General features: G+C 47.4%; 2 long non-coding RNA genes across 4 annotated transcripts in view; one reads left to right on the top strand and one right to left on the bottom strand.

The window, feature by feature from the left end:
- The window catches only part of LOC148139498 (uncharacterized), a 55,369-nt gene extending 35,715 nt beyond the window's left edge, over positions 1 to 19,654 (bottom strand). Inside the window, exons 1-3 of the long non-coding RNA XR_015753649.1 lie at positions 19,437 to 19,654; positions 17,194 to 17,320; positions 6,408 to 6,542 (exon numbers count right to left, since the gene is read on the bottom strand). This is a non-coding gene — a long non-coding RNA (uncharacterized LOC148139498). The remainder of the gene's footprint in view (positions 1 to 6,407; positions 6,543 to 17,193; positions 17,321 to 19,436) is intronic.
- The window catches only part of LOC148139494 (uncharacterized), a 1,679,690-nt gene that overhangs the window by 1,103,199 nt on the left and 549,198 nt on the right, over positions 1 to 27,293 (top strand). The gene's annotated exons all lie outside the window — the stretch shown is intronic.

Raw genomic sequence — 27,293 nt, 5'->3', positions numbered from 1 at the left:
GATTGGGTTGGGATAACTGGTCAGCATGGACGGGTTGGACCGAAGGGTCTCTTTCCATGCTGTACATCTTTTTGACTCTAAGAGGGACTTAATGGTCCAATCAAAAATGATCTGTGGTTCAAATCAGAACATCCTTCAGTTCCCGTAATCCATTCTTGGTTCCATCTTGCAGGCTCTATGAATCCCGCTCCCTCTACACTCCTACAGGACCCATGTCCCTTCCCATGTTTGTACCATCCTCCAGGTTCTGCAGCCCTTCCTACCTCTGTCACATGGCCCGGACTCTACAACTCTTCCTTCCTCTGCAGTGTTCCCCAGAAGGGCGCTGAAGGCCGGTGGCATTTACAGAGTTCGGGAGGGATATCGGGCCTGGAGCATTTTGCAGGCATTAGGAATATAGGGACTTGAGGAGGTTTCACAGTTTGAGTGTTGTAGGGACTGGAGGAAGTTACAAGGATAGGGATGGTTTCAGATTGGAGGATTCTGCAGAAAAATACTTTTACATGGTTAAAGGCTGGATACTTAGCAGTGTGCATGAACAGTGTGTCCCTGAAGTTACTACTCAAGTTGAGAGGGTGTTAAGAAGGCGTATGGTGTGTTGGCTTTCATTAGCGGGGTTTGAGTTTAAGAGATCCAGGGTTTTGCTGCAGCTTGATAGAGTCCCAGTTACACCACACTTGGAATACTGTGAACAGTTCTGTTCACCTCATTATAGGAAGGATGTGAAAGCTTTAAAGACAGGACAGAGGATACTTAGCAAGATGTTGCCTGGACTGGAGGGCATGCCCATTGAAGGTAGTTTGTGATAGCTCGGGCTTTCCAGATCAGAGTGAACAAGGAAGAATGGCGACATGATAGATGTGTACAAGATAATGAGAGGCATCGATCGCGTGGATAACCAGAGACACCTTCCCATGGCAAAATGGCTATCACAAGGGGACATATTTTTAAGGTAATTGGCGGAAGATTTAGGTTAGATATCAGAGGTACGTTATTTACACAGAGTGTGGTGGGTGCGTGGAATGGACTGCCAGCCGTGGTAGTAGATTCAGACACATTACGGACATCTAAGCAACTCTTGCATAGGCACAGCGATTTTAGCAAAATGTAGGGTATGTAGGTTAGTTTAGTCTTCAGAGTAGGATAAAAGGTCAGCACAATATCAAGGGCTGAAGGGCTTGTACTGGGCTGTCCGATTCTATGTTCTAAATAGCGAGGGTTATGATGGCAGGAAGAGATTTCGGGAAGCTGGAGAGGATGGGGTCTGAATGAACAGACACAAAGAGGAGGCGTTGCTGAGGTTGTATGAGGTAACAGAGAGAGAGGGTTGTGGGGACTGGTGGTGGTTTCACAGGGAGGAGCACAGAGCCACAGGAGGTTACAGCAACGTGGAGAGCTGTCGGGCCTACAGGGGTTTCATGGAGCTGGGGAGGTTGGGAGGGATGGATCAGTTTACAAGGATAAGAACATTGGTAGAATGGAGTGTTTTACACAGACAGGAATGTTTCAGGTGAATGGAGCAGATTACAGAGATAAAATGGGTTGTACAGACTCACAAACAGACATATGAAGGGTAGTCGTGACTGAAGATATGTATAGATACTGGAAGGTTATTTAGACATGGAAAGTGTGGAATCATGCAGATTTTCCAAGTGATAAAGACAGCAATTTTGGTTGGAGACAGTTTCACAGATTAGGGAGCATTAGTAACCTCCTCCAGTTTGGTCAAAGTGGGAAGAGTTGTAGGGGAGGGTGATGTTTACTGCAAGAGCTGGAGAATATTGGCGGGCGGCACGGTGGCACGGTGGTTAGCACTGCTGCCTCACAGCGCTCGAGACCCGGGTTCACTTTCCGCCTCAGGCGACTGACTGTGTGGAGTTTGCACGTTCTCCCCGTGTCTGCGTGGGTTTCCTCCGGGTGCTCCGGTTTCCTCCCACAGTCCAAAGATGTGCAGGTCAGGTGAATTGGCCATGCTAAATTGCCCGTAGTGTTAGGTATGGATGGGTTGCGCTTCGGCGGGGCAGTGTGGACTTGTTGGGCCGAAGGGCCTGTTTCCACACTGTAAGTAATCTAATCTAATATTATGGGAATGAGTAGATGGATGGAGACACTGGAGGAGCTTACATTGACAGGGTGGGTGCTGGCAATGAAAAGATATCACATAGATAGAGAGTCTTGTAGGAACTGGATTGGAAGAGTCACAGGCATTGGAATGACTTCTGCAGATTGGGAGTGTTACAGGGACTGAGAGGATTGTGGGGTCTGCATAGATTGATCGTGTCTTTAAGAATAGAAGAGTTTATGTAGATACGGAAATCTTAAACCCAATGCATGCAGTCTTCATTTCAAGACCAGAGCCTTATTATCCCTCATCAGCCAAGGATCCCTAACCCTGCCAGCTTTTCCCTTTACCCCAATGGGGCATACTGGCCCTGGATTCTTGATATCACACTTTGCAAAGCCTCCCATTTGCCAGTTGTTCCTTTTCCTTCAAACAGACCCACCCGATCGATTAGAATCATAATATGGAGGTGCCGGTGTCGGACTGGGGGTGGACAAAGTTAAAAATCACCCAACACTTGGTTCCAGTCCAACCGGTTTATTTGAAAGCACTAGCTGTCAGAGCACTGCTTCTTCATCAGGTGGTTGTGGAGCACAATCCTAAGGTACAGAATTTATAGCAACAGGATGGCAGTGTCATGGAATATAATATCAAACAAATTTAGTTTAAGCCTTTCATCTGTTTCAGTAATCACCAGCACTTCCAAAGCGAGTTGGATTATAACTGGGCGTTGTGCAATTTTACATTCACAGCATTGACGCTAGCCAGATCCTGCAGAATGGCCCCAAACCTGGCCCTGTTCCAGTTTTCCTCTTCAATTGTGGACCTGCTGATCTTTTTCCATAACTATGTTAAAATGAAGACAGTTGTGGGCACTGGACCCAAAGTGCTCTCCGAATGACACTTCAGTCACTTGCCCGACTTTGTTTTCTGAGGGGAGGTCCAGTGTTGCACCTGTCTGAGTAGAGTAGGGCCCTCTGCATATTGATTTAGGAACCTTTCTTGGACACATTTGAAAAATTGCTCTCCTTCCAGGTCTTTTATACTCTGGCTGGTCCAGTCAATACAGGGAAAATTAAAATCTCCAACCAATACTCCTCTATTATTCCTATAGTTATCTGTAATCTCTCTACACATCTGCTCCTCTGGTATCTGTTGGGTCTACAACAGTATACAATACAGTCCAACAAAGTGACCCCCCTTTCTTCTTTCTAACTTCTAACCATGTGATGACCACTTAAGAGTATCCTCTCTGAACACTGTGGCTATGTCTTCCCTGATCAAAAGGACAAATCTCCCTCTTCACTCCCTCACATACTTGTCCTTCTATTACACCTGTAGTTTCTTTATCCTGGAACACTGAGCTGCCAGTCCTGCTCTTCTCTCAGCCATGTTTCTGATATGACTATAATATCCCAGTCCTCAGAGCTAATCCATGCTCTGAGCCCATCTGCCTTACCAGTCAGGCCTCGTGCGTTGAAATAAATGCCCATTAAACCAGAAGCCTTGACTGTGTCCCTGGATATCCTGAATAGAAAACTTGCTCCCGATGGCTGATGTATTTTCCCCTGATGGTCCCTCTCTTATACAGAGTCCCTACCCCCTGCCAAACTAATTTTAACCCTCGCAGGTAACGTGAACAAATCACTGCACAGGGATGCTGGTGCCCCTCTGCTTCAAGTCTAACCTGTCACCTCAACCTCAGAAGAGGTCCCAATGATCCAAGAACTGACAAGCCTGCCCACAACAGCAGCTCCTCAATCACATATCCATCTGGCCTATCTTTCTATTTCTATCCTCACTGGCACATGGTATTGGGGGTAATCCGGAGATCCCTTCTCCTGAGGTCTTGCTTTTTAACTTCTTACCAAACTGAGTGGGGTTCTTCGGGGTGCTCCGGTTTCCTCCCAAAATCCAAAGATGTACAGGTTCGGTGAATTGGCCATGCTAAATTGCCCATAGTGTCAGGTGCATTAGTCAAGGGTAAATATAGGGGAGGGGAATGAGTTACTCTTTGGTGGCTCGGTGTGGACTTGTTGGGCCAAAGAGCCTGTTTCTATATTGTAGCGAATCTAATCTAATCGAACTACCTGTGCACATTTCACAAGACCCCATCCCTTTGTTTAAAGATGGTATATGTACCAATTGCACAATGACCTCTGGCTGTTCATGCTCCCCCTTCAAAATGTTCTGCAACTGTTCAGAGATATTCTTGACCCTGGTACCCGGGAGGGAGCAGACCATCCTGGGGTCGCTTCTCAGCCACACAGTCTCCTACTTGTCCCTCTAACAACAGAGTCACCTATCAGTATCAATAGTATCAGTATCTCCTATCAGTATCATTAGACAGAGACTGTGAGGACCAACCTGCAGTTGGATCTATATTCGGAAAGTGGGAGTATTTTAAAGTGATACAGTGAGAATTCAGGGCCAGCGTATTCCTGTCGAGTGAATAGTAAAGGCCACCTGTCCAGCAATCACTGATTCAACGATATTGTGAGTTCCATAAAGAAAGTACAGTGCAATAAAAACAGGTGAAGCTCTTCAAAATTTCAGTGAGTGAAAGAGGATTGTCGAAAATGAAAGGCAAACAATAAACAAGAAATATATTTAGCAGATATGATTGAGGAAAAGCCACAAGGTATTTTATCAGCTTGTTAGAGTAAGTGGATTACTGGGGAAAGAGTGGTGCCTATTAGAAACCAAAGGGACAATCGGTACATGGAGCCAGAGGAAGTAGGTGAGGTCTTCAATGAGTACTTCCCATCTGTATTCACACAGGAGAAAGACATTGTAGCCGGGGATTTAAGTGGAATGGTGTGGTCCCAGAACATGTTAAGATCAATAAGGAGGAGGTATTAAATGTTTTCACAGGCATAAAAAGGTGGAGAAATCCTCAGTGCCCAATGAAATGTGTCTCAGGCTGCTGTGGAAGGTAAGGGAGCAGATTGCTGGGGCCCTGGCAGAGAAATTTAATACTTTGCTGGCCACAGGTGAAATTCAAGAAGGGCAGCAGGGATAGGCCAGGTATTTAGAGTGTATAGCCCAACATCAGTGCGAGGGAAATTATTGGAAACAATTGTGAGGGTCAATTTGAATCAATAATTGGAAAGGTAGGGATCGATTCGGGATACTCAGTACGGATTTGGTAGGAGAAGATCCTGTCTGATGAATTCAGCTAATTTTTCTTTGAAATTACAATTAAAAATATTGATGAGGGTGGGGCAGATGATGTGGGTTCCATGGAGTTCATTAAGGTCTTTGACAAGGTCCCACATGGAGGGCTCATCCAAAAGGGAAGAGCCCATGGGATCCAAAGCAAGTTGGCAAATTGGATCCAAAATTGGTGGAGGATTGGTTTTGTGATTGAAAGCCTTTGCCCAGCGGGTGTACCACAGGGATCTGTGCAGCAACCGTTGCTGTTTATTATATACATTAATGAATTGGATGTGAAAGCAGAAGATATCATTAGTAGGTTTGCAGATGACATGAAAGGTGAGGGTGTTGTCCACAGTGAGGGGGGCGGTCTCAGGCTGCGGTCTGTAGATTGAGGCTGGATCAGAATTTCAAGAGAGTCATTTCAATTGATAAGGCAGGCAAGAGCACAGCAGGCAATGGGGGAAAACTGATGTATTAAGCTGCATTGACTTTGATATAAAATGCCTGACAGGAAAGCAGATGAATGTACGGCATGCATAGGAACATGGGACTGGGGTATCACAGGAATTACAGAGGTACAGCTGTGGGAAGGATAGGCCAAGCAACTTAATGTTCTGGGGTACAGATGCTACAGGAAGAAGTGAAGGAGAGGCATTTGAGGAGGAAGAGGAAGAGGAGCGGATGTTTTGATCAGTGAAAATATCACTGCAGAATTTAGATAGGATATTCCTAGCGATCACTCAGTGAAGCTGTAATAGTGCAATTGAGAAATGAGAATGTGTCGTCAGTTAGATATGACTACTACAGGTCCTCAGCAGTCAGCAGGAATTTGAGCAACAGATATGTGGGAGATGTCAGATATTTGGTCCACAAGACGTGACATAGGTACAGTGGTGGAGGGACAGCACAGTACAGAACGTTCCCAGTCAGCATTACAACCCACTCATGGGAAGCCTGCTTTCCCCTCTGTTGTACTGATGCTCACTAAGACAGCACAGGACTGGATTGATAACTGTGACACCCTCGGTGCCGACTTAGGACAACAAAACTTAGTCGGGGTAGTGACTGAGCCTGGGTATGTCTGTACTGTGCTCCCCCTCCAGCACTATATCCATGTCATGTCTTGTTAGCTGATGTTTGGAGCCCTGTCATTGCCCTCTGCTCTGTGCACTGTGAGTGATCTTACCTCACTGCAGGATTTATTGAAGGCTCCAGATCTCCCTTCCCTTTGTCTCTCTGGCTGACCGACCATCTTCAATGTGGCGATGGATGATACACCCAGCAGTTGGGAAGTCTATTGAGTCAGGAACTTCCTGAGTACCTACAGGATAGAGAGATAGACAGAATGGGAAATTAGACTGATGCAGTCAGGGTTACATGTGGAGAATGGCACTGAGTTCCACAGAGATCTGGAAAAACCCAGTCTCCATCTATGGCTAGTGCTGCTGCGTTACTCTAGACTGGAGAATTCTGTTGGCTCAGGATCTGCAGTAGATGCAAAAGTGAGAGGCGCTGACAGAGGCAGCAATTAAACACTCACAGTGTAGGATACCACATGGAGAGAGACTGAGTGATATCACGAGAGTGCAGGACGATGGCAGGATTGCACAATTGTGTCGGAAGAACGGGTTTTGCTTCATGATGCACTGGTATAACTGGTCAGGAATGAGCAACCAGTGAGCAGGCGAAGTGATGGCCTAGTGGTATTATTGCTAGAGCATGTATCCCAAACCTCAGCTAATGTTCGGGGGAGGCAGGTTTGAATACCACCATTTCAAATGGTGGAATTTTAAATGAATATATGTTTTAAAAATTGGAATTAACAATCCATAAATAAGTATTGATAAAAATCCAAACACTTGACCTTCAGAGAAAGACAACAGTTCACTCTCACGTGGTCTGCAGGACATACCCACAGCAAAGTGCTTGCCTCTCAATTGCACTCTGAAATGGGCGAGCCAGCTGCTTAGCTCAAGGGCAGCAAGGGATGGGCAAAAAAGGCTAGTCAGCCAGAGACATCCTCATCCCATACCAGATTTTTAAAAAAATCCATTCATATTGTTCCACTGGAACCGTGCTGGGACCAGTGTGCTGGCCAATCACGCGGTAGGTTTATGGACAGGGCTTTAAACTGACAGAGAGGACGCAGGGACAGGGTTCAGGTGAAAGGAGCTCTCCAAATCCCAAGAGAAAAGGTGAAGCATCAGAGCAGCATGGGAATGTGACCGAAGACAACAGAAAGGAACAGATGGGACAAAGTTTAATTAAAACTGTACATCAGCAAATCGATTTGTGACAGGAAATTGTGGGAAAGAGTAAATTATGTTTTATTTTAATGGACAAAGTCTCTGCATTAAGGTAGATGGATTTGTGACACAGAGATAAAAGAGATTTATCACCAGGGAATTGTGGTTACAGGGCGAACAAAAGGTGGAACATAAATATTCAATGGTTCACAACCTTGCAGAAACTCAGGCAAAATGGGTAACACTAACAATAATGGATAACAAAGGCCTTACAGAGAAAGCATTTGGTCTCAGATCATGAAGTAGAGTAAGTCTGAATGTATATTCTGGCTACTACTTGCCAGGGACACAAGCAGCAGGACAGTTTTAGACCACCGAACAGCATTTCATTGCCCATCACTGCAATAAGCAGGAATTCAATAGAATTTTTAATAAAGACACTATGAAAATTTAGTGAAACGTCAATATTCACATAATCTGGGACAATCAGACTGACGAGAGTGATATTGGAAGAGGAGTTCGGAGAATTTTTTTTTCAGTGTTTCTTTGATTAACACATTGTGCAACTGGCTAGAGACATAACTATCGCAGAGCGACAGTTGTGTGATGACACTTAGTGAATGAGTAATGTCACTTGGAGAGATCCTCTGGGAAATTGTGATAAAGTGCAGTTTAAAGAAATATAAAGTTTTAAAGTGAATCACAGAAAGGACAAACTACAACTAGAAACAAAAATAGACAACTACATGAGTTTGAGAGGAGAACTGACCAAGGTAAACAGGCTGAACAGACTGAAACATGTGTCTGTAAATGAACAGTGGAAAACATTTGAAGGAACAGTGTAAAACACTCAAAAGGACATTTCACTGAAACAGACCAAACCTCAGGAAGAAATTCCCACCGGTCCCTCACTCAGGACAAAATGGATCATATTAGATTATCAGGCTGAGAAGATCACCACAAAGTACTTAAAATCCTGAAATGAGAGAGTGTTTTAGGAGTAAATTTTGAAGGGATTGTAAAGGGTCTGCGAGCAGGGGGAGGGCAGTGGGAAGGGGAATCATTGTCAGGGTTTAATGACACGATAGGAACAGGGAGAGGTGAAGGTGCTGGAGGTGATGAGAGTGTTACAGAGAGTGGTCAGGACCTGAATGGTGTTACAATGCCAGTAAGGATTGCTGCAGCTGTGAGGTGTGTCAGAGGTAAGGAGGGACATATGTATTTTATTTATTCTTTCATGGGATGTGGGTGTCACTGCCTAGACCAGCATTCTTTGACCCCATGCTAATTACCCAGAGATTGCTGGGGCCCTGGTGGATATATTTAATACTTTGCTGGCCACAGGTGAAGTGCTGAATGACTGGAGGATCGCTAATGTGGTTCCTTTGTTTAAGAAGGACAGCAGGGGTAGGGCAGGTAATTACAGAGCAGATAGTCTGACAGCATGGGAAGGGACATTATTGGAAACAATTGTGAGGATGAATCAACACTTGCAAAGGTAAGGATCAACTCGGTTTAGCCATCACGGATTTGGCAGAGGAAGATACTGTCTGAGAAATTCAGTTTAGGTTTTTTGAAATGGTGCTTAAGTATCTTGATGAGGGAAGTGCAGATGATGTGGTTTACATGGACTTGAATAAGTCCTTAAACAAGATCCAACATGGAAGGCTGGTCCAAAAGGACTGGGTTCCAAGGCAAGTTCGCAAATTGGATGTAAAATTGGTGGATAGCATACTTTCACCAGTGGGTGTACCATAGGGATCTGTGCAGGAACCATTGCTGCTTATTCTGTCAAATTGTAACTTTGAAGCGAAAGCAGAAGGTATCATTAGTCGGTTTGCAGATGACATGAAAGGTGAGGGTGTTGTTCACAGTGAGTAGGATGGTCTCCGTCTGCAGTCCGATGTCAATTGGATGATAATCCCAGGAGATTCTGATCGAAGTGAGGTAATACTCTGTGGGAGGTACGATAAGCGAAGAACAGACATAATGAAAAGTAGGTCCTTGCGGAGTACTGAGGAATACAGGGATCTTGGTGGACAAGTCCATAGATCCCTGAAGGTGTCAGCACAGGGAGACAGGGTGGGAAAGGCACCTCAACTGGGAGCAGGAGGGGGACCCATATCCTGGTGGGGTGAATTGCTAGAGATGCTTGAGAGGATATAACCTAGTCTGGCAGGGTGTTGGACCTTAAACAGTCATAAGGCCAGAAAGAAGATTGAAGCTGGTACACAAGTTAAAGAGAGTGATTTCAAAAGACAAGGCAGGCAAGAACACAGCATGGAATGGGGAAAAACTGGTTATTAAACTACATGTATTTCAATGCAAGAGGCCTGACAGCTAAGGAAGATGAACCCAGGGCATGGACTGGAACATCAGACTGGGAGATTATAGTTATCACAGAAACACAGCTGAGGGAGGGGCAGGACTGGCAACTCATTGTTTCAAGGTAGAGGGACTGCAGGAAGCATCGAAGGGGAGGCAAGAGAGGATGTGTGGTGGTGGGTTTTGATTGCATGAATCATCACAGCAGTACTTAGAGAGGATATTCCTGTGGGATCGCCCAGTGAAGCTATGTTAGTCGAACTGAGAAATAAGAATGGGTCATCACTTTGACACGACCGTACTGCTGACGCCTAATAATCAGTAGGAGACTGAGGAACAAATATGAGAAACTGAGGAGCTCAAAAATGGTCTGAGGAAAGCCAGGAGGGGCCACGAGAAAGGCTTGGCAGAACGGATAAGAGAGAACACAAAGGCATTTTACACTTATGTGAGGAATAAGAGAATGGTCAAAGAAAGAGTAGGATCGATCAGGGATAGCATAGGGAATTTGTGTGTGGAGTCTGAGGAGGTGGGGGGAAGCCCTAAATGAGTTTTTTGCTTCTGTTTTTACAATAGAAACAAACTTTGTAGTGAATGAAACCTTTGCAGAACAGGTGTGCATGCTGGAATGGATAGAGATAGAGGAAGCTGATGTGCTGAAAATTTTGTCAAACATTAAGATTGACAAGTTGCCAGGCCCGGACCAGATCAGATTTGTCCTCGGCTGCTTTGGGAAACGAGAAATGCAATTGCTTCGCCACTTGCGAAGATCTTTGCATCCTCGCTTTCCACTGGAGTCGTACCTGAGGACTGGAGAGAGGCAAATGTAATTCCTCTCTTCAAGCAAGGAAATAGGGAAATCCCCGACAATTACAGATCAGTAAGTCTCACGTCTGTCGTCTGCAAGGTGTTAGAAAGGATTCTGAGGGATAGGATTTATGACCATCTGGAAGAGCATGGCTTGATTAAATGCAGTCAACACGGCTTTGCGAGGGGTAGGTCATGCCTCACAAACCTTATCGAGTTTTTTGAGGATGTGACTAGAAAAGTTGATGAGGGTCGAGCTGTGGATGTGGTGTATATGGACTCCGGCAAGTTCCCCATGGTCGGCTCATTCAGAATGTCAGGAGGAATGGGATACAGGGGAACTTAGCTGTTTGGATACAGAATTGGCTGGTCAACAGAAGACAGTGAGTGGTAGTAGAAGGAAAATATTCTGCCTGGAAGTCTGTGGTGAGTGGTGTTCCACAGAGATCTGTCCATGGGCCTCTACTGTTTGTAATTTTTATTAATGACTTAGATGAGGGGATTGAAAGATGGGTCAGCAAGTTTGCAGTCGGCACAAAGGTTGGAGGTGTCGTTGACAGTACAGAGGGCTGTTGTAGGCTGCAGCAGGACATTGACAGGATGCAGAGATGGGCTGAGAGGTGGCAGATGAAATGCAACCTGGATAAATGCGAGGTGATGCATTTTGGAAGGTCGAATTTGAAAGCTGAGTACAGAATTAAGGATAGGATTCTTGGTAGTGTGGAGAAACAGAGGGATCTTGGGGTGCAGGTACATAGATCCCTTAAAATGGCCACCCATGTGGACAGAGTTGTTAAGAAAGCATATGGTGTTTTGGCTTTCATTAACAGGGGGACTGAGTGTAAGAGTCGTGAGATCTTGCTGCAGCTCTATAAAACTTTGGTTAGAATACTGCGTCCAGTTCTGGTCGCTCTATTATAGGAATGATGTGGATGCTTTGGAGAGGGTTCAGATGAGGTTTACCAGGATGCTGCCTGGACTGGAGGGCTTATCTTATGAAGAGAGGTTGACTGAGCTCGGACTCCTTTCATTGGAGAAAAGGAGGAGGAGAGGGGACCTAATTGAGGTATACAAGGTAATGAGAGGCATAGATAGAGTCAATAGACAGAGACTATATCCCAGGGCAGAAATGACTAACACGAGGGGTCATAGTTTTAAGCTAGCTGGAGGAAAGTATAGAGGGGCTGTCAGAGGCGGGTTCTTTACACAGAGAGTTGCGAGAGCATGGAATGCGTTGCCAGCAGCAGTTGTGGAAGCAAGATCATTGGGGACATTTAAGAGACTACTGGACATGCATATGGTCACAGAAACGTGAGGGTGCATACATGAGGATCAGTGGTCAGCACAACATCGTGGGCTGAAGGGCCTGTTCTGTGCTGTACTGTTCTATGTTCTATGTTCTAAATATATCGGGAGATCTCAAATACCAATCATAATAATCGGGATGTTATGGCAGGGGTTTTTGAACTTTCCAAACCTAGACTGGAAGTGCCAGTGTTCAGTGTTTGCAAGGGAGGAATTTGGTAATTGTGTTCCAGAAAACTCCCAATCAATATGTAAATGGCCTGAAAAGAGAAACAGCAAAACCTGACCTCCCCTTGGGAAATAAGGTACGGAAAGGGACTGAGGCTTAGTGGGAAAGCATTTAGCCAAAGTGACCACAGTTCTATTAGTTTGAAAATAGCTATGGAAAAGTACAGGCCTGGTCCACAAGTTCAAATTATAAAATGGGGCCAGATCAATCTTGATCGTATTAGCCAGGACCTTTCAAAAGGTGATTGGGGAGTCTATTTGCAGGGAAAGGGAAGTCTGGCAAGTGAGAATATTTTAAAAGTGTTATAAATTGAGTGATCACCACCAGCATGTTCCTGTTTGTGTGCAGCTCAATGCTGACAGCAATCGGAAACACTGGCTGTCTATTCAGGGTCTGGTCAAGGGTCAAGGAAAAGGAGGCACATGTCATGTATAGCCAGCTTGGTCAAGGGAATCCACGAGGATCACAAGGGCTGTAGGAATACACTGTGGGTGGAAATCAGGAATGCAGAAAGGGTACATGAAATAGCCTCGGCAGAGAAGGATAAGGAGAATCCAAAAGTGATTGTATAAATATATTGAGAAAAGAGTAACTCGAGAGAAAATAAGGGCCCTTAAAGATCAATGAGGCAATTGATGTGTGGAACTGTAGGATATTTGCTAAGACCCTAAACAACTTTTTCACTCCAGAACTTACCGTGGACAAAGACTGGGGAACTCAGGGAACAAGAGTAACACGTTAGACCACAATTGGAGTTCTCTGCAATTCCAGCCTCCCTGCTCTAGGAAAGACGTTGTGAAACTGGAAAGTGCTCAGAAAAGATTGACAAGATGTTGCCAGGGCTGTTGCTGAATAAGCTGTGGTAATTTTCCCTGGAGCACCGGAGACTGAGGGGTGACCTGACAGACGTTTATATAAACATGAGGGGTATGGATAGGGTAAACATTCAAGGCCTTTTCCCAGGGATTAGGTAGTCCAAACCTAGAGGGCATAAGTTTAGGTTTAGAGGAGAAAGATTTAAAAGGGACTGAAGGAACAGTTTTTTCATGCATAAGGTGATGCGTGTATGAAATGAACTGAGAGAATGTAACAGATACTGATACTATGACAACATTTAAAAGGTATCTGGATGGGAATATGAATTGTAATAGTTTAGTGGTACATGGGCCACATGCTGGAAAATGGGATGGATGTATTTAGATCTTCTGGTCAGCATGGACGAGTGGGACCGAAGGGTCTGTTTCCATGCTGTACATCTCTATGACTTGAAAAGAATGCATGTTATAGAAGAGGTGGTGCTGGAAGCTTTATAACACAAAGGTATGGAAAGCCCCAGGACCTGATTAATTGTAAGGAGAAAGTGAGGGCTGCAGATGCTGGAGATCAGAGCTCAAAATGTGTTGCTGGAAAAGCGCAGGTCAGGCAGCATCCAGGGAACAGGAGAATCGACGTTTCGTGCATAAGCCCTTCTTCAGGAATGAGGAAAGTTTGTCCAGCAGGCTAAGATAAAAGGTAGGGAGGAGGGACTTGGGGGAGGGGCGTCGGAAATGTGATAGGTGGAAAGAGGTCAAGGTGAGGGTGATAGTTCAGACTGGGGTGGGGGCGGAGAGGTCAGGAAGAAGATTACAGGTTAGGAAGGCGGTGCTGAATTCGATGGATTTGACTGAGACAAGGTGGGGGGAGGGGGAATGAGGAAACTGGTGAAATCCGAGTTCATCCCTTGTGGTTGGAGGGTTCCTAGGCGGAAGATGAGGCGCTCTTCCTCGAACCGTCGTGTTGTTGTGGTCTGGCGATGGAGGAGTCCAAAGACCTGCATATCCTTGGTGGAGTGGGAGGGGGAGTTGAAGTGTTGAGTCACAGGGTGGTTGGGTTGGTTGGTCCGGGTGTCTGTGGGAGTCAGTCGGTTTGTAGTAGATGTCCGTGTTGATTCGGTCGTCTGAGATAGAAATAGAAAGGTCGAGGAAGGGGAGGGAGAAATCTGAGACTGTCCAGGTGAATTTGAGGTCGGGGTGGAAGGTGTTGGTGAAGTGGATGAACCGCAGGAGGTGCAAGACTTGCGCCCACACCTCCCCCCGAGGCCCCAAAGGAAACTTCCATGTCCGCCACAGATTCACCTGCACCTCCACACACATCATCTATTGCATCCTCTGCACCCGATGTGGCCTCCTCTATATTGGGGAGACAGGCCGGCTACTTGCGGAGCGTTTCAGAGAACACCTCTGGGACACCCGGGCCAACCAACCCAACCACTATCGAATTCAGCACCGCCTTCTTAACCTGCAATCTTCTTCCTGACCTCTCCGCCCCCACCCCAGTCTGACCTATCACCCTGACCTTGACCTCTTTCCAACTATCACATTTCCGACGCCCCTCCCCCAAGTCTCTCCTCCCTACCTTTTATCTTAGCCTGCTGGACAAACTTTCCTCACTCCTGAAGAAGGGCTTATGCCCGAAACGTCGATTCTCCTGTTCCCTGGATCCTGCCTGACCTGATTAACTGTAAGACAGGCGATGCTAGGGAAGAAATTGTGAAGCCCCGAGCAAAGGTATTTGTACAATTGACAGACACGTGAGATGGGCTGGAAGTTTGGAGAGTGGAATAGTTGACAGTGCAGGAGGTTTTCTAAGATTACAAAGGGATCTTGATGAGTGAATGAGCTGAAAAACTGTAGAGGGAATTCAATTTGAATAAATGCAACCTAATAAATTTGGTAAAACAAACAAGGGTCGAGCTTATACAATTAATGTTAGTGCCTCGGTTAGTGTTTCAGAGCAGAGCGACCTCTGGGTACATCATTCTTGAAGTTTGCATCACAGGATGGATAAGGCAGTGCTTGACATGATTGACTATTGCTCAGTCAACTGAGTGGAAGGATTTGGGACGTCATGTTGAGATTGTACCGATATTAGTGAGGCCTCTTCTGCAATCCTCTGCCTAGTTCTGGTCGCCCAGTTATAGGGAGGATTTTATTCTGCTGCAGGGGGTTCAGAAGAGATTTACCAGGATGTTGCTGGGTATGGAAGGCTTGAGTTCTGAAAAATGGCAGGATATGCTGAGTCTTTTTTCACAGGAGCCTGGAGATTGAGACGTGACCTTGTAGAAGTTTATAAGATAATGAGAGATTTAGATAGAGTTAACGGTAGCTGCATTTTCTCCAGGATGGGGGAGTCTCAAGAGAAGGGGCCACATTTTTATGGTTAGTGGAGAGAGATCTTCAAAAGAATGACTTGAGGGTCAAATTGTTACACAAAGGGCGGTTTGAGTGTGGAATGAAGTTCTTGAGGAAGGGGTGGATGCGGGTACAATAACAACGTTTTTCAGACATTTTGATAAGTACGTGAATAGGAAATGTTTGGAAGGATATGGGCCAGCAACAGGCAGCTGGGATGGGTTTAGTTTGAGATTATCTTTTCTACCAATGTAGGGTCTGTTTCCATACTGTACAACTATGACAAGAATATAGTTTTGGTCCATTTTTTGAGAAACGTTATGATGGAATGCTAGGGAACTAAAGACCAATTAGCCAGATGTCAGTGATGGGTAGGTTGTGGAAGTGATTCTGCCAGGTAGGAGTTACATGCATTTGCAAAGGCAAGGATTGATGAAAGCTAGTCAGCACAAAGTCAGGTCTCACTAACATTGTGTGTACAAAGTCAGGTCTCACTAACTTGATTGCTTTTGTTGAAGTGATGACCATACATTGTCTACACTAAAGTCAGCAGGACCTTTGACAGGGTTCAGCATGATATACTGGTTCAGAAGGTTAGATCACATGGGATCAGGGAGAGTTGGCCAACTGGATACAAAATTGGCTTGACAGTTGGAGACAGAGGGTGGTGGAAGGGGATTGTTGTTCAGACTGGAGGCCTGTGACCAGCTGTGATCGGGGCTGGATCCACTGATATGTATCATCGACATAAACGATTTGATTGAGAATATAGGAGTCACTGTTAGTAAGTTTGCAGATGATCAAATTAATAGCGTCGTGTGCAGTGAATATGGTTATCAAAGGGGCTCTTGAACAATGGAGCCAGTGGACCAAGGAATTAAAGATGCAGTTGACATATGGTGTTGGGTTTTGTTGGGACAAATCAAGGAGGACTAACACAGTTAATGGTTTGGCTCTGGACAGTGTTGTCGAACAGAGAGAGACCAAGGGGTGCAGTTACGTTGTTCCCTGGAAGTGACATTGCAGTTGGACAGGGTGGTGAAAGCAGTATTTGACACACTTTCCTTCATTCTCCAGAGCTTTGATATGAATTGGAGACATTTGTAACATTGTCCTAAATATTTGCCTTAGGCAGAGGAGGCTACGGATTGACCTTATAAAGGTTTATAATACCATGCGGGGCCTCAGTAAGGTGAAAAGCCAAGGGTAGGTGAGTCCAAAGCTAGAGGGTATAAACAGGAGGTGAGAGAGCAAGGATTTAAAGAGGGAGCTGAGCAGCAACATTAGCCACAGAGGATGGTGCATAGACGGAACGGGCCGCCAGAGGAAATGGGAGAAATGTGTACAATTACAACATGGAAAAGACATTTGGGGAGATATATGGAGAGGAGAAGGTTTGAAGAGATAAGGGCCAAACACAGGCATATGCGACACGTTTAGTATCAGAATCAGGGTCAGCATTGATGGGTTAGCGTGAAGGTTCTGTTTCCGTGCTACATGACTCTGTATCCAGTTAAAGAGGAGGAGACTACTGAGATAAGGCATGTTGTAGACACTGAAGCAGGTTACAGCGATAGGGATGGTAGGCTGGAATGCAGTACGTTGCAAATTAGTGAAGTGACTATAAGGAAGGGAGGAGGCTACAAAGACAGCAACTGTTATAGGATTTAAAAAATTATTGAAGACATTGGTCACCAAGATATGACATAGATTCAGTGTTGCAGTGTGGTTAGTCTTAGTACAACAGACCTTACATTATGGGCAGGGATTCAGCCTGGGATATGTCTGTATTGTGCTCCCCCTCCAGCAGTGTATCTATGTCATGTACTGTTGGCCGATGTTTGGAGCCCTCTCATTGCTCTCTGCTCTGTGCACTGTGAGTGATCTTACCTCATTCCAGGATTTATTGAAGGCTCCAGATCTCCCTGCCCTTTGTCTCTCTGGCTGACCAAACATCTTCAATGTGTTGATTGACGAGACACCCAGCAGTTGGGAAGTCGATTGAGTCAGGACTTTCCTGAGTACGTGTAGGAGACAGAGAGATAGACAGAATGGGAAATTAGATTAGATTAGATTAGATTACTTACAGAGTGGAAACGGGCCCTTTGGCCCAACAAGTCCACACCGACCCGCCGAAGCGTACACCACCCAGACCCATACTCCTACATTTACCCCTTCACCGAACACTACGGGCCATTTAGCATGGCCAATTCACCAAACCTGCACATTTTTGGATTGTGGGAGGAAACCGGAGCACCCGGAGGAAACCCACGCAGACACGGGGAGAATGTGCAAACTCCACACAGAGAGTCGCCTGAGGAGGGAATAGACTGATGCTGTGAGGGTTACACATGGAAAATGGCACTGTGTCCCACAGAGATCTGGAAAATCTCAGTTTCCATCCCTGGCCTGTGCTGCTGCGTCTCTCTGGAGTGGAGAATTCTGTTGGCTCAGTATCTGGAGTAGCTGCAAGAGCGAGAGACACTGACAGAGGCAGCAATTAGACCCACACAGTGAGGGATACCACATGGAGAGAGACTGAGTGATATCACCAGAGTGCAGCAAGTTATCAAGATCAAACAATTGTGTTGGAAGAACGGGTTTAGTTTCATGATGCACTGGTGTCAGTGTTCAGGGATGGGCAACCATTGAGCAGGTGAAGTGATGGTCGAGTGGTATAACTGCTAGAGCACGAATCGAAAACCTCAGCTAATGTACAGGGGAGAAAGGTTTGAATCCCACCACAGAAATGGTAGAATTTGAAATCAATAATTTTAAAAATAGTAATTAACAATCCACATGTAAGTATGAGACCATTGCTGATGTACAAAAACCCAAACACTTGTCCTTCTGAGAGAGACATCTGCCCATCCTAACATGGTCTGCACTACATAACCACAGCAAAGTGTTTGCCTCTCAATTACCCTCTGAAATGGCTGAGCAAGTTACTCAGCTCACTGGCAGCTAGGGCTGGACAAGAAAGGCTGATCAGCCAGAGACACCCACATCCCATAGCTGATTTTTAAAAAAATAATCCATTAGAATGGACCCACTGGAACCGTGCTGGGAAGAGTGTCCTGGCAAATCATGTTGGTAGGTTTGTGGACGGGGCTTTAAACTGACAGAGAGGACGCAGGGACAGGGTTCAGGTGAAAGGAGCTTTCCAAATCCAAAGAGAAAAGGTGAAGCAGAGGAACAGCATGGGAATTTGGCTGAAGACAAGCAGAAAGGAACCGAAAGAGACAGAGTTTAACTTAACCTGTACATCAGCGAATAGGTTTGTGACAGGACATTGTGGGAAAGAGTAAATTATGTCTTTTTTTTCGCATGGACAAGGCCTCTGCAATAAGTTGGATGGATTTGTGACACAGAGATAAAAGAGATTTAGACACCAGGGAGACGTGGTTACAGGACGAACAAAAGGTGAACATAAGTACTAAATAGCTCACAACCTTGCAGAAACTCAGGCAAAATGCACAACGAGAACTATAATGTATAACAAAGGCATTACAGAGAAAGCATTTGGCTGCAGATTATGAAGTAGAGTGGAATGTAAATTCTGGCTACTACTTGCCAAGGACAGAAAAAGTAGAACAGTTTTAGCCGCCGAACAGCATTTCATTGCACATCACTGCATTAAACAGGAATTAATTGGAATTTTTTAACAAAGATATTGTGATAATTTTGGGAAACTTCAATATTCGCATAATCTGGGACAATCACACTGACAACAGTGATAGTGGAAGGGGAGTACAGATAATTTTGTTCAGTGTTTCTTTGAATAACACATTGTGCAACTAGCTAGGGACATAACTATGTCAGATCGATGGTTGTGTGATGAAACTTAGTGAATGAGTAATGTCACCTGGAGAGATCCTCCGGGAAATTGTGATAAAGTGCAGTTTAAAGAAATATAAAGTTTTAGAGTGAATCACAGAAAGGACAAATTACAATGAAAAACAAAAATAGCCAATTGTGTACATTTGACAGGAGAAATGACCAAGGTAAACAGGCTAAACAGACTGAAACATGTGTCTGTAAATGAACAGTGGAAAACATTTGAAGGAACAGTGTAAATCACTCAAAAAAAGTACATTCCATCGAAACAGACAAAACCTTAACAAGAAACTCACTCCTGTCCCTCACTCAGGACAAAATGGATCATATTAGATTATGAGGCAAACAAGATCAGCAAAGAGAGAGACATGGAGCTGCTTTCTCCGGCAGCGGCTGCGATCGGCTTCAGAGAGCGGCGCTTGGGGTCGGTGTGTGGGAGCCTCGCTGGGAGAAAGGAGCCGAGAGATTTCACAAGTCCTGGATAGAGGTAAACAAAAACCGAAAAAGACCCTCCAGGCCCGGGTAAGGAGGAGGCGGTCTCTGATCAGGGAAGCGGCCCAGGGTACGGCCGCCATTTGTTTGAGGGAAGAGGGAGCGCGGGCCTGAGGGCCGCCATCTTGAGAAGGTCAAGGTGCAGGAGGGCGGGGCTCTCGGGGTCTGTAGAACAATCAGAGGAAAGGGAAGACCCATTGTTACTGATTAATCCCACGGAGACAGCGTCACTGGGCGGTCCCGCAGGAATATCCTCTCTCAGTCCTGCTGGGATGGTTCACCCAGTCAGAACCAGCAGCTCTCCTCCTCTCTCAGCTCCCCTTCTGTCCTTCCTGCAGCATCTGTCCCCTGGGACATTGAGCTGCCTGTCCTGTCCCACCCTCAGCTGTGTTTCTGTAATACCTGTGATATCCCAGTCCCATCTTAGATTACTTCACTAAAGACAGGAATGCACCCGATGGATTTTTCTTAACATCAGCAATTGTTTAATATTCACTTGCAGGTTTTTAATTACATCTTTTTTGAAGCACTTAATTCACATTCAATCATTTGCATCGACTGGATTTAAACCTGTGTCCAGAGAACATTTGCTGAGTTTCTGGATAAATTGCCTCACAATAATGCCACTAGGCCATCACTTCACCTGCTCACAGGTTGCGCATCCCAGTGCAACATGAATCAAAACCCTTTCTTCCTGCACAATTATTTGATCTTGAACTCTGGTGATATCACTCAGTATCTCTCCATGTGGGATCCCCCACTGTATGCGTCTAATTGCTGCCTCTGTCAGAGTGTCTCACTCTTGCAGCTACTCCAGATCCTGAGCAAACAGAATTCTCTGCTTCAGAGAGATGAGGCAGCACAGGCCAGGAATGGAGACTGGAATTTTCCAGATCTCTGTGGGCTCACTGCCATTCTACATGTGTAACCCTCACAGCATCAGTCTAATTTCCCATTCTGCTTATTTATGTGTCTTCTACAGGTACTCAGGGAGTTCCTGACTCAATAGACTTGCCAACTGCTGGTTGGGACGATGGTTGGTCAGCCAGAGAGACGAAGGTCAGGGAGGTCGGGAGTCTTTAATAAATCTTGCTGCCAGGTAAGATCACTCACAGTGCACAGAGCAGAGAGCAATGAGAGGGCTCCAAACATCAGCTAACAAGACATGACATAGACATAGTGCTAGAGGGGGAGCACAGTACAGGCACACCCCAGGCTCAGTCACCACCCCTACTTTAAGTTTTGTTGTACTGAGACAGCATCGGGAGTTCCCAGTTTTCAATCCAGGCGTGTGCTGTCTGGATGACCACCAGGACAACAGAGGGGAATGCAGGCCTCACATGAGATAGTGGTAATGCTGCCTGGGATCTTTCTGTTCTCTATTCCCTCACCAACATTGTATCTATGGGTCATCTTGTGGACCAGTGTCTTCAATCATTCTAACTCCTATAATAGTTCCTATCTCTGTCATCTCCTCCCCTCTTACCAATTAATTGACATATTTGAAACCTCCAGTCCAGACGACCATCCATATCGCTGTAACTTGCTTCAGTCTCTACAACATGCCTTGTCTCGACAGTCTCCTCCTCCAACAACTGGAGACATCGGGTCTGTTTCTGTGCTGCATGACTCTTTGTTTGAGGTTTCCTAAACAGAATGAGTTGCATTTGCCTGTGTTTGGCCCATTACCCCGTCCAACCTTCTCCTCTCCATGTACCTGCCCAAGTATCTTTTCAATGTTGTAATTGTACTTGTTTTTACCATTTCCTCTGGCAGTCCATTCTGTCTATGCACCATCCTCTGTGGAAAATATTTCCCCTCAGCTCCCTCTTTAAATCCTTGCTCTCTCACCTCACGTTTATGCCTCTAGCTTTGGACTCACCTACCCTTGGCTTTTCACCTTACTTAGGCCCTACATGGTTTCATAAACCTTTATAAGGCCACCCCATGGTCTCTTTGAAGAGAAAATGAGGTCTGCAGATGCTGGAGATCAGAGATGGAAATGTGTTGCTGGAGAAGCGCAGCAGGTCAGGCAGCATCTAGGGAACAGGAGAATCGACGTTTCGGGCATTAGCCCTTCTTCAGGAATGAGGAAAGTTTGTCCAGCAGGCTAAGATAAAAGATAGGGAGGAGGGACTTGGGGGAGGGGCGTCGGAAATGTGATAGGTGGAAAAAGGTCAAGGTGAGGGTGATAGGATAGATTGGGGTGGGGGCGGAGAGGTCGGGAAGAAGATTGCAGGTTAGGGAGGCGGTGCTGAATTTGATGGATTTGACTGAGACAGACTGGGGGGAGGGGAAATGAGGAAACTGGTGAAATCCGAGTTCATCCCTTGTGGTTGGAGGGTTCCTAGCCGGAAGATGAGGCGTTCTTCCTCCAACCGTCGTTTCGCTGTGGTCTGACGATGGAGGAGTCCAAAGACCTGCATATCCTTGGTGGAGTGGGAGGGGAAATTGAAATGTTGAGCTACAGGGTGGTTGGGTTGGTTGGTCCGGGTGTCCCAGAGGTGTTCTCTGAAACGCTCCGCAAGTAGGCGGCCTGTCTCCCCAATATAGAGGAGGCCACATCGGGTACAGAGGATGCAATAGATGATATATGTGGAGGTACAGGTGAATCTGTGGCGGATATGGAAGTTTCCTTTGGGGCCTTGGAGGGAGGTGAGAGGGGAGGTGTGGGCGCAAGTCTTGCACCTCCTGCGGTTGCAGGGGAAGGTGCCGGGAGTGGAGGTTGGGTTGGTGGGGGGTGTGGATCTGACGAGGGAGTCACGGAGGGAGTGGTCTTTACGGAATGCTGATAGGGGAGGGGAGGGAAATATATCCTTGGTGGTGGGGTCACTTTGGAGGTGGCAGAAATGACGGCGGATGATGCGCTGTACATGGAGGTTAGTGGGGTGGTAGGTGAGGACCAGTGGGGTTCTGTCCTGGTGGCGGTTGGAGGGGCGGGGTTCAAGGGCAGAGGATCGGGAAGTGGAAGAGATGCGGTGGAGGGCATCGTCGATCACGTCGGGGGGGAAATTGCGGTCCTTGAAGAAGGAGGCCATCTGGGATGTGCGTTTTTGGAACTGGTCCTCCTGGGAGCAGATGCGGCGGAGTCGAAGGAATTGGGAGAATGGGATGGCGTTTTTGCAGGGGGCAGGATGGGAGGAGGTGTAGTCCAGGTAGCTGTGGGAGTCGGTCGGTTGGAGTAGATGTCCGTGTTGATCCGGTCGCCTGAGATGGAAATAGAAAGGTCGAGGAAGGGGAGGGAGGAATCTGAGACTGTCCAGGTGAATTTGAGGTCGGGGTGGAAGGTGTTGGTGAAGTGGATGAACTGTTCCACCTCCTCGTGGGAGCACGAGGCGGCGCCGATACAGTCATTGATGTAGCGGAGGAAAAGGTGGGGGGTGGGGCCAGTGTAGTTGCGGAAGATGGATTGTTCCACATACCCTACGAAGAGGCAGGCATAGCTGGGGCCCATGCGGGTGCCCATGGCTACTCCTTTCGTTTGGAGGAAGTGGGAGGATTGGAAAGAGAAGTTGTTCAGGGTGAGGACCAGTTCGGTCAGTCGAAGGAGGGTGTCAGTGGAAGGGTACTGGTCGGTATGGCGGGAAAGGAAGAAGCGGAGGGCTTTGAGTCCTTCGTGATGGGGGATGGAGGTGTACAGGGACTGGATGTCCATGGTGAAAAAAAGGCATTGTGGACCGGGGAAGCGAAAATCATGGAGCAGGTGGAGGGCGTGGGTGGTGTCCCGAACGTAGGTGGGGAGTTCTTGGACTAAGGGGGACAGGACGGTGTCAAGGTAGGCGGAGATGAGTTCGGTTGGGCAGGAGCAGGCGGAGACAATGGGTCGGCCGGGGCAGTCAGGTTTGTGGATTTTGGGCAGGAGGTAGAAACGGGAGGTGCGGGGTTGTGGGACTATGAGGTTGGAGGCGGTGGATGGGAGATCACCCGAGGTGATGAGGTTATGGACGGTCTGGGAGATGATGGCTTGGTGGTGGGGGGTGGGGTCATGGTCAAGGGGGCAGTAGGAGGAGGTATCTGCGAGCTGGCATTTGGCCTCAGCGGTGTAGAGGTCGGTGCACCAAACTACTACCGCGCCTCCCTTGTCTGCTGGTTTGATAGTGAGGTTGGGGTTGCAACGGAGGGAGTGGAGGGCTGCGCGTTCCGAAGGTGAGAGGTTGGAGTGGGTGAGAGGGGTGGGGGTGTTCAGGTGGCGGTTAATATCACGGCGGCAGTTGGATATGAACAGGACGAGGGCAGGTAGGGCACCTGGACACCCCGTGCTGGCCTCCTACCTGCCCTCGACCTGTTCATATCCAACTGCCGCCGTGATATTAACCGCCACCTGAACACCCCCACCCCTCTCACCCACTCCAACCTCTCACCTTCGGAACGCGCAGCCCTCCACTCCCTCCGTTGCAACCCCAACCTCACTATCAAACCAGCAGACAAGGGAGGCGCGGTAGTAGTTTGGCGCACCGACCTCTACACCGCTGAGGCCAAACGCCAGCTCGCAGATACCTCCTCCTACTGCCCCCTTGACCATGACCCCAATCCAACCACCACCAAACCATCATCTCCCAGACCATCCATAACCTCATCACCTCAGGGGACCTCCCATCCACCGCCTCCAACCTCATAGTCCCACAACCCCGCACCTCCCGCTTCTACCTCCTGCCCAAAATCCACAAACCTGACTGCCCCGGCCGACCCATTGTCTCCGCCTGCTCCTGCCCCACCGAACTCATCTCCGCCTACCTTGACACCGTCCTGTCCCCCTTAGTCCAAGAACTCCCCACCTACGTTCGGGACACCACCCACGCCCTCCACCTGCTCCATGATTTTCGCTTCCCCGGTCCCCAACGCCTTATTTTCACCATGGACATCCAGTCCCTGTACACCTCCATCCCCCATCACGAAGGACTCAAAGCCCTCCGCTTCTTCCTTTCCCGCCGTACCGACCAGTACCCTTCCACTGACACCCTCCTTTGACTGACTGAACTGGTCCTCACCCTAAACAACTTCTCTTTCCAATCCTCCCACTTCCTCCAAACGAAAGGAGTAGCCATGGGCACCCGCATGGGCCCCAGCTATGCCTGCCTCTTCGTAGGATATGTGGAACAATCCATCTTCCGCAACTACACTGGCCCCACCCCCCACCTTTTCCTCCGCTACATCGATGACTGTATGGGCGCCGCCTCGTGCTCCCACGAGGAGGTTGAACAGTTCATCCACTTCACCAACACCTTCCACCCCGACCTCAAATTCACCTGGACAGTCTCAGATTCCTCCCTCCCCTTCCTCGACCTTTCTATTTCCATCTCAGGCGACCGGATCAACACGGACATCTACTACAAACCGACCGACTCCCACAGCTACCTGGACTACACCTCCTCCCATCCTGCCCCCTGCAAAAACGCCATCCCATTCTCCCAATTCCTTCGACTCCGCCGCATCTGCTCCCAGGAGGACCAGTTCCAAAAACGCACATCCCAGATGGCCTCCTTCTTCAAGGACCGCAATTTCCCCCCCGACGTGATCGACGATGCCCTCCACCGCATCTCTTCCACTTCCCGATCCTCTGCCCTTGAACCCCGCCCCTCCAACCGCCACCAGGACAGAACCCCACTGGTCCTCACCTACCACCCCACTAACCTCCATGTACAGCGCATCATCCGCCGTCATTTCTGCCACCTCCAAAGGGACCCCACCACCAAGGATATATTTCCCTCCCCTCCCCTATCAGCATTCCGTAAAGACCACTCCCTCCGTGACTCCCTCGTCAGATCCACACCCCCCACCAACCCAACCTCCACTCCCGGCACCTTCCCCTGCAACCGCAGGAGGTGCAAGACTTGCGCCCACACCTCCCCTCTCACCTCCCTCCAAGGCTCCAAAGGAAACTTCCATATCCGCCACAGATTCACCTGTACCTCCACACATATCATCTATTGCATCCTCTGTACCCGATGTGGCCTCCTCTATATTGGGGAGACAGGCCGCCTACTTGCGGAGCGTTTCAGAGAACACCTCTGGGACACCCGGACCAACCAACCCAACCACCCTGTAGCTCAACATTTCAATTCCCCCTCCCACTCCACCAAGGATATGCAGGTCTTTGGACTCCTCCATCGTCAGACCACAGCGAAACGACGGTTGGAGGAAGAACGCCTCATCTTCCGGCTAGGAACCCTCCAACCACAAGGGATGAACTCGGATTTCACCAGTTTCCTCATTTCCCCTCCCCCCAGTCTGTCTCAGTCAAATCCATCAAATTCAGCATCGCCTCCCTAACCTGCAATCTTCTTCCCGACCTCTCCGCCCCCACCCCAATCTGTCCTATCACCCTCACCTTGACCTTTTTCCACCTATCACATTTCCGACGCCCCTCCCCCAAGTCCCTCCTCCCTATCTTTTATCTTAGCCTGCTGGACAAACTTTCCTCATTCCTGAAGAAGGGCTAATGCCCGAAACGTCGATTCTCCTGTTCCCTAGATGCTGCCTGACCTGCTGCGCTCCTCCAGCAACACATTTCCGCCCCATGGTCTCCTCTGCCCAGTAGAAATATTGACGATAATGTTACAAATATCTCCAACTCATGTACTCAATGCTCTGACCAATGAAGACAAGTGTGCCAAATGCTGCTTTCCCCACCCTGTCCCCCTGTGATTCCATTCCAAAACAGTGTAACTGCACCCCTTGGTCTCTCTCTGATCGACAACACTGTCCAGGGCCAAACCATTACCTGTGCTAGTCCTCCCTGGTTTGTCTTAACTAAATCCAACACCTGAATTAAACTCCGTCTTTCATTACTTGGCCCACTGGCCCAGTTGATTAACATCCCCTTTGATAACTACATTCCCTGCCCACTCTTCCACTAATTTTGGTATCCGCAAACATACTAACAGTGACTCCTATATTTTTACCCTGATTCTCTATATAAATGATGCACATCAGTGGCCCCAGCACCAATCCTTACAGCACACTGCTGGTCAGAGGCCTCCAATCTGAACAACAACCCTCTACCTCCTCCTATCAAAACCACTGTGTATCCAGTTGGCTCGCTCTCCCTGATCCCATGTGATCTCACCTTACTAACCAGTGTACCCTGCTCAACCCTGTCAAAGGCCTTGCTGAACCCAGGAATAACGTATATTGCTCTGCTTCCATCTATTATCTTGGTTACATCTTCAACAAACTCAGGCAAGTTTGAGAGACATGTTTTCCTGTGCACAAAGCCACTCTAACTGTGTGTAATCAATCCTGTCTTTCCAAATGCATATAAATCCTACGTCTCAGAATGATCTCCAATACCTTACCCATCCTTGATTTCTGTCTCCTCAGTCTGCAGTTCCTTGGCTTCCCCTTGCAGTCTTTCTTAAATAAGGCCACAACATTATTTTCATAGTCAGACAGTCATACAGCACGGAAACTGACTGTTCGGTTGATGCCCGACCATAATCTTAAACTAACCTCATCCTCCTGCCTGTTCCTGGATCACATCCCTTCAAACCTTTCCTATTCCTGTACTAATACTTCAAGCATTGTAATTGTACACACATTCACCCCCTCTTTGAGAATTTCATTCCACACACAAAACGCACTCTGTAACAGTTGGCTCCTTATGTTTTCTGATTTTAAATCTCTCCCTTCTAACCTTAAGAAATGCAGCCCCTAGTTCTAAA

Source organism: Chiloscyllium plagiosum, unplaced genomic scaffold, assembly GCF_037043375.1.
Source record: "Chiloscyllium plagiosum isolate Xiang-an unplaced genomic scaffold, Cpla_swu_hap1 HiC_scaffold_38, whole genome shotgun sequence".
Lineage (NCBI taxonomy): Eukaryota > Metazoa > Chordata > Chondrichthyes > Orectolobiformes > Hemiscylliidae > Chiloscyllium > Chiloscyllium plagiosum.
Note: the sequence above shows the minus strand (reverse complement) of the source record. Positions and strands in the feature narration are given on the sequence as shown.